Consider the following 12,652-nt stretch of genomic DNA (forward strand, 5'->3'; position numbering starts at 1 on the left):
CCATCGTTGGTGTCAGCGGGGAGGAACGGTGCCCCATCGTTGGTGTCAGCGGGGAGGAACGGTGCCCCATCGTTGGTGTCAGCGGGGAGGAACGGTGCCCCATCGTTGGTGTCAGCGGGGAGGAACGGTGCCCCATCGTTGGTGTCAGCGGGGAGGAACGGTGCCCCATCGTTGGTGTCAGCGGGGAGGAACGGTGCCCCATCGTTGGTGTCAGCGGGGAGGAACGGTGCCCCATCGTTGGTGTCAGCGGGGAGGAACGGTGCCCCATCGTTGGTGTCAGCGGGGAGGAACGGTGCCCCATCGTTGGTGTCAGCGGGGAGGAACGGTGCCCCATCGTTGGTGTCAGCGGGGAGGAACGGTGCCCCATCGTTGGTGTCAGCGGGGAGGAACGGTGCCCCATCGTTGGTGTCAGCGGGGAGGAACGGTGCCCCATCGTTGGTGTCAGCGGGGAGGAACGGTGCCCCATCGTTGGTGTCAGCGGGGAGGAACGGTGCCCCATCGTTGGTGTCAGCGGGGAGGAACGGTGCCCCATCGTTGGTGTCAGCGGGGAGGAACGGTGCCCCATCGTTGGTGTCAGCGGGGAGGAACGGTGCCCCATCGTTGGTGTCAGCGGGGAGGAACGGTGCCCCATCGTTGGTGTCAGCGGGGAGGAACGGTGCCCCATCGTTGGTGTCAGCGGGGAGGAACGGTGCCCCATCGTTGGTGTCAGCGGGGAGGAACGGTGCCCCATCGTTGGTGTCAGCGGGGAGGAACGGTGCCCCATCGTTGGTGTCAGCGGGGAGGAACGGTGCCCCATCGTTGGTGTCAGCGGGGAGGAACGGTGCCCCATCGTTGGTGTCAGCGGGGAGGAACGGTGCCCCATCGTTGGTGTCAGCGGGGAGGAACGGTGCCCCATCGTTGGTGTCAGCGGGGAGGAACGGTGCCCCATCGTTGGTGTCAGCGGGGAGGAACGGTGCCCCATCGTTGGTGTCAGCGGGGAGGAACGGTGCCCCATCGTTGGTGTCAGCGGGGAGGAACGGTGCCCCATCGTTGGTGTCAGCGGGGAGGAACGGTGCCCCATCGTTGGTGTCAGCGGGGAGGAACGGTGCCCCATCGTTGGTGTCAGCGGGGAGGAACGGTGCCCCATCGTTGGTGTCAGCGGGGAGGAACGGTGCCCCATCGTTGGTGTCAGCGGGGAGGAACGGTGCCCCATCGTTGGTGCCAGTGGGGGGGATTGGTGCCCCATCGTTGGTGCCAGTGGGGGGGATTAGTGCCCCATCGTTGGTGCCAGTGGGGGGGATTAGTGCCCCATCGTTGGTGCCAGTGGGGAGGAATAGTGCCCCATCGTTTCCCCATCGTTGGTGTCAGTGGGGAGGAATAGTGCCCCATCGTTGGTGTCAGCGGGGAGGAACGGTGCCCCATCGTTGGTGTCAGCGGGGAGGAATATTGCCCCATCGTTGGTGTCAGTGGGGAGGAATATTGCCCCATCGTTGGTGTCAGTCGAAGGATTAGTGCCCCTTCGTTGGTGCCAGTGGGGTGGATTAGTGCCCCATCGTTGGTGCCAGTGGGGAGGATTAGTGCCCCATCGTTGGTGCCAGTGGGGAGGAATAGTGCCCCATCGTTTCCCCATCGTTGGTGTCAGTGGGGAGGAATAGTTTCTCATCTTTGGTGTCAGTGGGGAGGAATATTGCCCCATCGTTGGTGTCAGTGGGGAGGAATATTGCCCCATCGTTGGTGTCAGTCGAAGGAATAGTGCCCCTTCGTTGGTGCCAGTGGGGGGGGAATAGCGCCCCATCGTTGGTGCCAGTGGGGGGGGAATAGCGCCCCATCGTTGGTGCCAGTGGGGGGGGAATTGCGCCCCATCGTTGGTGCCAGTGGGGGGGGAATTGCGCCCCATCGTTGGTGCCAGTGGGGGGGGAATTGCGCCCCATCGTTGGTGCCAGTGGGGGGGGAATTGCGCCCCATCGTTGGTGCCAGTGGGGGGGGAATTGCGCCCCATCGTTGGTGCCAGTGGGGGGGGAATTGCGCCCCATCGTTGGTGCCAGTGGGGGGGAATTGCGCCCCATCGTTGGTGCCAGTGGGGGGGAATTGCGCCCCATCGTTGGTGCCAGTGGGGGGGATTAGTGCCCCATCGTTGGTGCCAGTGGGGGGGATTAGTGCCCCATCGTTGGTGCCAGTGGGGGGGATTAGTGCCCCATCGTTGGTGCCAGTGGGGGGGATTAGTGCCCCATCGTTGGTGCCAGTGGGGGGGATTAGTGCCCCATCGTTGGTGCCAGTGGGGGGGATTAGTGCCCCATCGTTGGTGCCAGTGGGGAGGAATAGTGCCCCATCGTTTCCCCATCGTTGGTGTCAGTGGGGAGGAATAGTGCCCCATCGTTGGTGTCAGTGGGGAGGAATAGTGCCCCATCGTTGGTGTCAGCGGGGGGGGGGGAATTGCGCCCCATCGTTGGTGTCAGCGGGGGGGGGGAATTGCGCCCCATCGTTGGTGTCAGCGGGGGGGGGGGAATTGCGCCCCATCGTTGGTGTCAGCGGGGGGGGAATTGCGCCCCATCGTTGGTGTCAGCGGGGGGGGGGGGAATTGCGCCCCATCGTTGGTGTCAGCGGGGGGGGGGAATTGCGCCCCATCGTTGGTGTCAGCGGGGGGGGAATTGCGCCCCATCGTTGGTGTCAGCGGGGGGGAATTGCGCCCCATCGTTGGTGTCAGCGGGGGGGGAATTGCGCCCCATCGTTGGTGTCAGCGGGGGGGGAATTGCGCCCCATCGTTGGTGTCAGCGGGGGGGGAATTGCGCCCCATCGTTGGTGTCAGCGGGGGGGGGAATTGCGCCCCATCGTTGGTGTCAGCGGGGGGGGAATTGCGCCCCATCGTTGGTGTCAGCGGGGGGGGAATTGCGCCCCATCGTTGGTGTCAGCGGGGGGGGGAATTGCGCCCCATCGTTGGTGTCAGCGGGGGGGGAATTGCGCCCCATCGTTGGTGTCAGCGGGGGGGGAATTGCGCCCCATCGTTGGTGTCAGCGGGGGGGGGAATTGCGCCCCATCGTTGGTGTCAGCGGGGGGGGAATTGCGCCCCATCGTTGGTGTCAGCGGGGGGGGAATTGCGCCCCATCGTTGGTGTCAGCGGGGGGGGAATTGCGCCCCATCGTTGGTGTCAGCGGGGGGGGAATTGCGCCCCATCGTTGGTGTCAGCGGGGGGGGAATTGCGCCCCATCGTTGGTGTCAGCGGGGGGGGAATTGCGCCCCATCGTTGGTGTCAGCGGGGGGGGAATTGCGCCCCATCGTTGGTGTCAGCGGGGGGGGAATTGCGCCCCATCGTTGGTGTCAGCGGGGGGGAATTGCGCCCCATCGTTGGTGTCAGCGGGGGGGGAATTGCGCCCCATCGTTGGTGTCAGCGGGGGGGGAATTGCGCCCCATCGTTGGTGTCAGCGGGGGGGGAATTGCGCCCCATCGTTGGTGTCAGCGGGGGGGAATTGCGCCCCATCGTTGGTGTCAGCGGGGGGGGGAATTGCGCCCCATCGTTGGTGTCAGCGGGGGGGGGAATTGCGCCCCATCGTTGGTGTCAGCGGGGGGGGAATTGCGCCCCATCGTTGGTGTCAGCGGGGGGGGAATTGCGCCCCATCGTTGGTGTCAGCGGGGGGGGAATTGCGCCCCATCGTTGGTGTCAGCGGGGGGGGAATTGCGCCCCATCGTTGGTGTCAGCGGGGGGGGAATTGCGCCCCATCGTTGGTGTCAGCGGGGGGGGAATTGCGCCCCATCGTTGGTGTCAGCGGGGGGGGAATTGCGCCCCATCGTTGGTGTCAGCGGGGGGGGAATTGCGCCCCATCGTTGGTGTCAGCGGGGGGGGAATTGCGCCCCATCGTTGGTGTCAGCGGGGGGGGAATTGCGCCCCATCGTTGGTGTCAGCGGGGGGGGAATTGCGCCCCATCGTTGGTGTCAGCGGGGGGGGAATTGCGCCCCATCGTTGGTGTCAGCGGGGGGGGAATTGCGCCCCATCGTTGGTGTCAGCGGGGGGGGAATTGCGCCCCATCGTTGGTGTCAGCGGGGGGGGGGAATTGCGCCCCATCGTTGGTGTCAGCGGGGGGGGGGAATTGCGCCCCATCGTTGGTGTCAGCGGGGGGGGGGAATTGCGCCCCATCGTTGGTGTCAGCGGGGGGGGAATTGCGCCCCATCGTTGGTGTCAGCGGGGGGGGAATTGCGCCCCATCGTTGGTGTCAGCGGGGGGGGAATTGCGCCCCATCGTTGGTGTCAGCGGGGGGGGAATTGCGCCCCATCGTTGGTGTCAGCGGGGGGGGAATTGCGCCCCATCGTTGGTGTCAGCGGGGGGGGAATTGCGCCCCATCGTTGGTGTCAGCGGGGGGGGAATTGCGCCCCATCGTTGGTGTCAGCGGGGGGGGAATTGCGCCCCATCGTTGGTGTCAGCGGGGGGGGAATTGCGCCCCATCGTTGGTGTCAGCGGGGGGGGAATTGCGCCCCATCGTTGGTGTCAGCGGGGGGGGAATTGCGCCCCATCGTTGGTGTCAGCGGGGGGGGAATTGCGCCCCATCGTTGCAAAGCATTAGTTAACATTACTATAATCATAAAACATCTAAAAATATATAATAATAAAATTTTTTTTTTTTTTGGTTTTTAAATTTTTTTTTTTTTTTTTTTTTGTTTTTTTCTCAAAGCATTAATACAATAACTACTTAAAGGCTAAAACAGATAAACATGTAACATATATAATATAAATATTAAAAATAATATATAAAGAATTTAAAAATATATACACTGTACACAGTAACAGTTCCCATTTACATTACCTGCACCCTGAGGAATACAATGACATGCAAGTCTACATCACCATTTTCATCTATTTCATATCCAAACTGGATGTCTTCAATCATGACTTCCTGTATGTCCTCAGGGAGGAGTGGCTGGTCGTCCTGCTGGTTGGGAATAGCAGTCCTGCAGATTGGACAGGTGGCGCTCTCTTCAAGCCATCGGTGGATACAGCTGGTGTGGAACTCGTGAGCGCAGGCCAGGATGGTCGTGTCCTCTCCATCTTCATAACCTGCCAAACAGATGGGACAGAGAATTACCTCCTCCTCGGCGCGCTGCTCCATGGCTGGGGGGTGCTCAGGGGCCCCGGCGCGCTGTTCCATGGCCGGTGGTGGAGGGTGCTCAGGGGCCCGGGCTCGCTCTCTTGGTGAACGGCTGCGGTGGGTGGAGGCCTCCTCCCGTCTCCGATGACGTTGGACCCTGGACCTCGTCCGATGGGCGATCGGAGACCCTCCGTTCACCTGATGTGAAGACCTTCCACGGGATGGGCGTCGTGAAGGTCGTGGCATCGTGATGGTGCTGGATGACCTCAAAGTGGCTAAAAATATAAATATTTCCCACTACTAAAGAATAATATAATGATATCAGCAATAGAAATGCTAATGATCGCAGTCAGTTGCAGGAGAACCGCTCTGACGATCTGTATCGCTCAACAACCAGAAAGGAAGTGAGGTCAGAGGCAGCCTGGAGGCGGAGCTAATCACTCTGCCAATCAGAGCCTGGAGGTGGAGCTAATCACTCTGCCAATCACAGCGTCACTTTTCGGGCCTACATATTTTTACTGAAAACCAAACTAAATCTGCTATTTTATTGATTTTCCCATAGAATGAATCAGTGTTGTGGTGACTTTAGTGGGTTTTCCTAAATTCTGCCTCCAGATGTCACTGTGCCTGTATGTGTTCCATGGCGGTAATACCGCTCCCCGCCATAGGTGTCTCCCTTCCCAATCAGCTCCATTAAACGTTATAGACATGGCTTTCCTTCGGCAGCCATCTTTTGATGTCACAGAGAGTAATAGGAGCCCGAGGAGGGATGGAGGAGACAGACGGGAGCTGAGAGAAACGGGGTCCGGGGTGGGCAAGATGGAGACCGGGGGAGCCCAGGTGAGGAGAAGGCCGGGGGTGGGGAGGAGGAAGAGGCTGAGGGAGTGCTGGATGATGTGGGGGGGATTTTATCTATTGAGAGACAAATAAATGATGGGGGGGGGACATACCTGGAGCTTCGACCCCCCCCAGTGTAACCTCAACTGCCCCCCCCCCAGTTTTACCAAACCTGCCCCCCCCAGTGTTTCTGCCCCCCCTCAGTGTTACCACAACTGCCCCCACCTTCCCCCAGTCTTTCTGCCCCTCTGTTTTACCACAACTTCCCCAATGGCCCCCCACCCAGTTTTTCTGTGCCCCCCCGTATTACAATTTCCCCCCACACTGTTTCTGCCCCCCCAGTGTTTCTACAAGCGCCCCCACCTTCTCCCCGAGTCTTTCTGCCCCCCCCCGTTTTACCACAACTTCCCCAATGCCCCCCCCCAGTGTTTTTGCCCTCCTCCCCAGTGTTACAACTGCCCCCATACCCCCTGTGTTTCTGCCCCCCCTAGTGTTACAACTGCCCCCATCCTCCCCCCCCCCCCGTGTTACCACAACTGTCCACATCCCCGACAGTGTTCCCCCCCCCCCCCCCCCGTTACAACAACTACCCACATCCCCCTTCCTCCCAGTGTTTCTTCCTCCACCCCAGTGTTTCTGCCCCCCCCCGTGTTACAACAACTTCCCCCATTTCCCCCCCCAGTGTCTCTGCCCCCCCCCCGTGTTACAACAACTTCCCCCATCCCCCCCTAGTCTTTCTGCTCCCTCCGTGTTTCAACAATTTCCCCCATCCTGCCAGTGTTTCTCCCCCCCCCGTGTTACAACAACTTCTTCCATCCCCCCCCAGTGTTTCTGCCCCCCCCGTGTTACAACAACTTCCCCCATCCCCCCCCCCCAGTCTTTCTGCTCCCTCCGTGTTTCAACAATTTCCCCCATCCCGCCAGTGTTTCTGCCCCCCCCCCCCTGTGTTACAACAACTTCCCCCATTCCCCCCCCAGTTTTTCTGCCCCCCCCCATGTTACAACAACTTCCCCCATTCTCCCCAGTGTATCTGCCCCCCATGTTACCACAACTTCCCCCATCCCCCCCCAGTGTTCCTACAACTGCCCCCATCCCCCAGTGTATCTGCCCCCCCCATGTTACCACAACTTCCCTCCCCCTTCAGTGTTACCACAACTGCCCCCATCCCCCCAGTGTATCTGCCCCCCCATGTTACCACAACTTCCCCCATCCCCCCCCCCAGTGTTCCTACAACTGCCCCCATCCCCCCAGTGTATCTGCCCCCCCATGTTACCACAACTTCCCCCATCCCCCCCCAGTGATACCACAACTGCCCCCATCCCCCCAGTGTATCTGTCCTCCACCCCAGTGTTTCTGCCCCCCCATGTTACCACAACTTCCCCCATCCCCCCCCCCAGTGTTACCACAACTGCCCCCATCCCCCAGTGTATCTGTCCTCCACCCCAGTATTTCTGCCCCCCCAGTGTTACTACAACTTCCCCCATCCCCCCCTCCAGTGTTTCTGCCCCCCCCCCCCCCCCCCCCATGCCTGCACAGAATACATCTCATTTCTCTCCATGTATTCATTCTATAGTACCCCAGCATTGTGCAGAAACCCCCCCAATAATCCCCCCAGCAGCTGTGCCAGACCCCCCCCCCCATATCAGCCATTCATAAAGGAAATGAATACAGAGCTATAATCCCCCAAATATCACTTCCCCGCCCCTCCCCCACTCTTCATAAAGAGATCCGTGTCATACAATCACTGAGGAATACTGAAAACAAATCTAAATATTAAAAGAAATGAAATAAGTAAAGGAAAGTCATGTTTAGATTTGGATGGAGTGGAGATGATTGGAGCCCCTGTCAGTGTTTATTGCTGTGTGTGCCCCCATTGTTGGGGAGATCCCCCCTCTCTGTTTGTCCTGTTTACCATCATCATCCAAAGTGAATGGGAAAGACGATCCCACATTTTGGGTTGTCCCCAGAAAAGTGATAGAGGGGAAATCTTCCGATGGGGACACTAGTTCTGGTGATCTGGGGGGTCCAGTTTGCATGGATTTCCTCTCACTTCCTGTTATGGACACATGGACGGTGCTGACCAATCAGAAGCCGCCTTGCCCGGACTGTCATCGCTGCAAGGAGAGAATAGATAGTTGTGGGGATTTCAAATCTGCAGACCTGTGAAGCGGCTTTCTCTCCTCTCCTTGCAGCGATGACAGTACGGGCGAGATGGCACAGGGGGGTGGAAATGTTTGATAAACGACGTGTCCAGGGACTAAATCGGGGCCCCAATCTACTTGTCCCTCATGACAATCTACTTGTTTTAAAAGCAAAAGAGACTTTATGGCGACTTAAACGTGTCATATTTTTAACATTGCGCTGTTTATCTCCTCCCCCTCCCCCCCCCTCTCTCCAGCACTGCACCCGGGGACTAGCAAGGAGGAGAGAGACCTTGCAGTGTACTGAGCACCGATTGGCTGCTCGTCAGGAATGGGTGGGTCAGGGCTTATACTTTATCCCTTTGGCTGCCAGAGACGTTTTTGCCATTTTTGCACACATTTAAAAAATCATTTTAAGCCTGAAGATGGCATAACACCCAAATATATATTTCCTGAAAGCAGAGACCCTAGAGAATAAAATAGTGGTAGTTCCAATTTTTTATGTCCCATATTATCGCAAAATTTCAGTAAAAAATACAAGTATGTTAATTTTAGGGCACAAAAAAAGCAATAAATGACCCTATTTTCTGTAAAATCTAAAAGCCGAGGTTGCAGCGAATAAATAGATATCCAACTTGTCATCCTTAAATTTGTGCGCACTTGTGAAATGGCGAGGAGCTTCAGTACCCTGTATTTTCTATAGGTGACACTTTTAAAGCTCCTTTATAGGTCACCAGTTTAGTATTACGGAGGAGGTCTGGTGCTAGAATTATCGCTCTCATTCTGGCGTGCGCGGCGATATGTAACGTATCGCAATCGACGGTTTGATGCGTAGGCGTCCCAGCGTGTGCTTTTACGTTTTGTACGTTTTTGTATGTGTGGGGGTGCCGGCCTTTTTGGGGGGATGGCATGTGCTTGGGTGTAACTTTCATTGTTTATAATTGTAAAAAAAAAGTTTTTTTTTAATCACGGGGACAACTTCCCCTATGTGATGATTTTTGGTGACAGGTTCTCTTCGAGACATCCAAGGTCTAAAAGACTCTGGATGTCTCCCCTCTGTTCCTATGGGGATTGCTCTACAATCTCTCAACGGGGACCCGGAAGTGACATCATAACGTCACTTCCGAGTCAGCACAAGAAGGGGAGGGGACTCGTCCGCTCTTCTCCCTCCCCTCTACCCAACGGGGAGAGCACACGACGGGGGTGCGGAGAGGCTGGCACTGTGCAACGCAGTCAACAGCAGCGCTGCCACCTATTGCCTCACCTGACAGGTGAGCCCTGCTGCTTGCCCGCAGCAGACCTAAAGGTAGAATGAAACTACCTGCCCAGCGCCCGGAACTACATGTCCCGGGCGTCAGGAGATAGGAATCCAACATCCCTGTGGCATCTGATTGGTCAGCACCGTCCATGTGACATCAATAGTCCTCTAGCCTGAACTGTCATTGCTGCAAGGTGAGGAGAGAAATCGGCAGGGATTTCAGATGTCGGCGTCTTTGTCTCCTCTCCTACCGCTGAGAATATGGAGTATCTGCCACCATGGTATACATCCCCACATGCCCACTCTCCGCTGCGGGAAAACTCCCTTCACCGCTCCTGTCCAGTGGGGAAACCGCATTTGTTTTGGACAGAAATTGCATTCCTGTTCACATCGCATGCTGGTCTTTGTGGTGCAATTTGTGTTCATACATTTTGTATTGACGCACATCGCACCACAAAGTATCGGCAATCGGTATCGGCGAGTACTTGACCGAAAGTATCGGTACTGGCCGATCAGAAAATGGTATCGGTGCATCCCTGCTTTCTAACCTGCATGCTGGCTTCAAGTTGGTGTTTCAAAGTATGGATTCTAGAGACAGCCAGGCAAATAGCATTTTCAGAGTGTTCCATAATGATCTCCATATTGTTTCATGCATTCGTTTCCTTCAAAGTCTACCTGTCATGAGAAGTATGGGTCTGCTTTTGTGGCCATTGTTGGTCTTCTGAAAATGCTATGTGCCTGGTAGTTTGGCTTCAATGCCTGGAACAAGCATGCTGTGAATGTCAGAAAACTGTTAGAATTCCTCATCTCTGTACTTGTGAAGGATGATCCAAAGTATCATGGCGGGTACTACAATTCTCAGAAGAAAGGGTCACCTCGATATGTTCCTCAGGGTTTCCTTTGAAGCTGAAGTCTTTCCATCCCCATCAACATGCTGATGAGTTTTAAAAGGAAACTTTCTGTTTTCACTATATAGCTTGTTTAGACATCACTGGGTCTCTGTGCTTCCCTATGCAATGGCTGGTGAGAGGTGCTAGTGGGATGCTGGCCTTCTGAAATGATCACAGCACCCTGCCTCAGTACTCCTCTCATAGGTCCTCAGTTCTGATACAAGCAGTGGGCTGACTCTTAGGACGATTTGTGCAAAAATCAAAATGCTTTGATGGTTGGATGTCCGTCTCTCAGCAGTGGCACTCTCGGCAGGCTTGGTTGGCACACAAATCACTCCAGGTAATGCACACATGTGATGCCGAATCTTCATGATTGAAAGTGAAATCCAATGAATGAAAAGGGTGGACCAGGGACAGGAAGGCCAGGGAGGAAAGAATAGATGCTTGACGTCCTCCAGCAAGGAAATAAGGTGGGCTCTGACTTGTGATGCACACTGTGAGAAGCTCAGTGTGCAGTGAAATCATGCCATGTCAGTAGAGCAGAGAAGTCTGTACAACTGTGTAAGACTGAAGGGAAGCTGAAGTTCAGATCTTCAAGATTTATGTGCTCAGCTTTGATCTAGCTAGTGTCCATTAAACTCCAGAAGATCAGAAAAGAAGTCTTATCAGGTTACCTCGTATTTGTACTTTCAGTGAACCGCTTTCCTGCCGCCCTATAGAAGATATACTGCTACAGGGCGGCAGGGGTGCGCAAAATCACCTGTATATATACGTCATTTTGCATTTCTGAGCCGTGCACGCCCCTACCCGTGCAGCTATTCGCAGCCTTAGCTGTCAGTCACCGGGTCCCGGTGATTGAGGAGCATTACTGACGGAGGGAGAGAACTGTATGTAAACAATACAGTGCTCTCCCCTGTCAGCTACTGCACAATGCTTTGCATGGCTTACACAGCACACAGTTAACCCTTTGATCGCCCCACATGCTAACCCCTTCCTGACCAGTGCCATTAGTACAGTGTCAGCGCTTTTTATTAGCACTGATCAGTGTATTGGTGTCACTGGGGATGTCAGTGACATCAAGTCAGTTCCCCCCAGTGTCAGAATGCCCGCCGCAGTCATGCTATAAGTTGCTGATCGCCGCCATTACTATTAAAAATAAATCTTGCCCATTGGAGGACAGGCAGGCTGTGCTCCCACCACAGCCAGAATCTGCTTGCTTGTACATCCCGTATGGGCAAGCAGATACTTACTGACAGGAAGGCTCAATGAACTACCATGGTGCTGTGGACTGGCGTGATAGTTGGTTGAAAACCACAAACTGACAACTGGAAAGGCTGCTGGGACTTGTAGTTTTCCCATTCACAGAATACTGTGAATGAGTGACGCTGCCGGAGCCCCGCATAGCAGTTTTTATTTTACATTTTGACAGCTAGCAGGGGGGAGAAGATCCCCCATTAGCAGATACAACGGTGATTGGGGGGGGGGGGTGCAGGGGCTGGTGTGATTGTAACCCTGAATATGGGTGTAACGTTACAAAAGGTGACTGTATCCTTTAAAGGATGAGTTCACCTTTTAAAAAACAATAATTATTGCACTTTTTTTTTTTTTGCAGGTAAAATAAATGTGCATTTCTTATTTCTGTCTGCAGGAGCCCGTAGACCATTGTGCCAGCGCCATGCGGGTCTCCTGCAGATCTGTTAGTATATCTTCTTACACGTAAAGGGATGTACGAGCCAACAGATATACTGACAGGAAAAATGAATGAACTACCACGGCACTTCACAGCACAGTAGTAGTTTATTGAGGACTAAAGCTGACAGCCGCTAAGGCTCTTGGGACTTGTAGTCTCTCATCCACAGGTGACTGTGTGGGCGGAGCCCTACACGGCCACGGTTTTAAAAATTTGACAGCGAGAGGGGAGAAGATCCCCCACAGGGCCCAGTCTGATCATAACAACATATTACATTTTACACCCTGAGTTTGGGTTTAACGTTACGAAAGGTGAACTTGTCCTTTGACGGCTGCCGACATTTTTACAGGATCTTGCTAGCTGAAAGATCCTGCATAAAAAGGATCCATACTGCATCTCTGCTCATATGGCCTGATCCATATAGGTTTGTGGGAGGTGAAATGTACGGGCAGCTTTATGGGCTCTCACATTTTTAAAAAATATTTCTCTGCCCTGAATGAGTCATTTAAAATGACGCCCCATGGACTAGAATGCAGCATTTATGTGCTCGTCTACTGCTTATATATAATTATTACATTGAATGATGCAAGTGCCTACACTTTGACTTGATATTTGACTCTTAAAATCCCTGTACAGCAGAGTTCAGATTTGACCAGAGAGAAGCCGCAGCACAAGAAGTGAATCAGTTCTGCTGCAATACTCGTGTAAGGGGCATGCGGTTAGGAGGAGAGAGCAGAGTGACGGGTGTGAGCTCATCAGTCTACTGCTTCTTTCACTATCCA

At 55.1% G+C, this 12,652-nt stretch overlaps 1 long non-coding RNA gene across 4 annotated transcripts in view; it reads left to right on the top strand.

The window, feature by feature from the left end:
- The first annotated feature begins 4,814 nt into the window (after positions 1-4,814).
- Positions 4,815-12,652, top strand: part of LOC149435119 (uncharacterized) — a 32,492-nt gene continuing 24,654 nt past the window's right edge. The window contains exon 1 of one of the 4 annotated variants that reach the window (XR_016308552.1): positions 4,815-5,894. This is a non-coding gene — a long non-coding RNA (uncharacterized LOC149435119). Of the gene's footprint in view, positions 5,895-9,720; positions 10,521-12,652 lie in introns of those variants that run through there. The other 3 variants (XR_016308550.1, XR_016308553.1, XR_016308551.1) reach the window with 3 other exon arrangements.

The sequence above is a fragment of the Staurois parvus genome, unplaced genomic scaffold (genome assembly GCF_062004578.1).
Source record: "Staurois parvus isolate SC_StPar_1 unplaced genomic scaffold, SC_StPar_1.0 ptg001603l, whole genome shotgun sequence".
NCBI classification, from domain to species: domain Eukaryota; kingdom Metazoa; phylum Chordata; class Amphibia; order Anura; family Ranidae; genus Staurois; species Staurois parvus.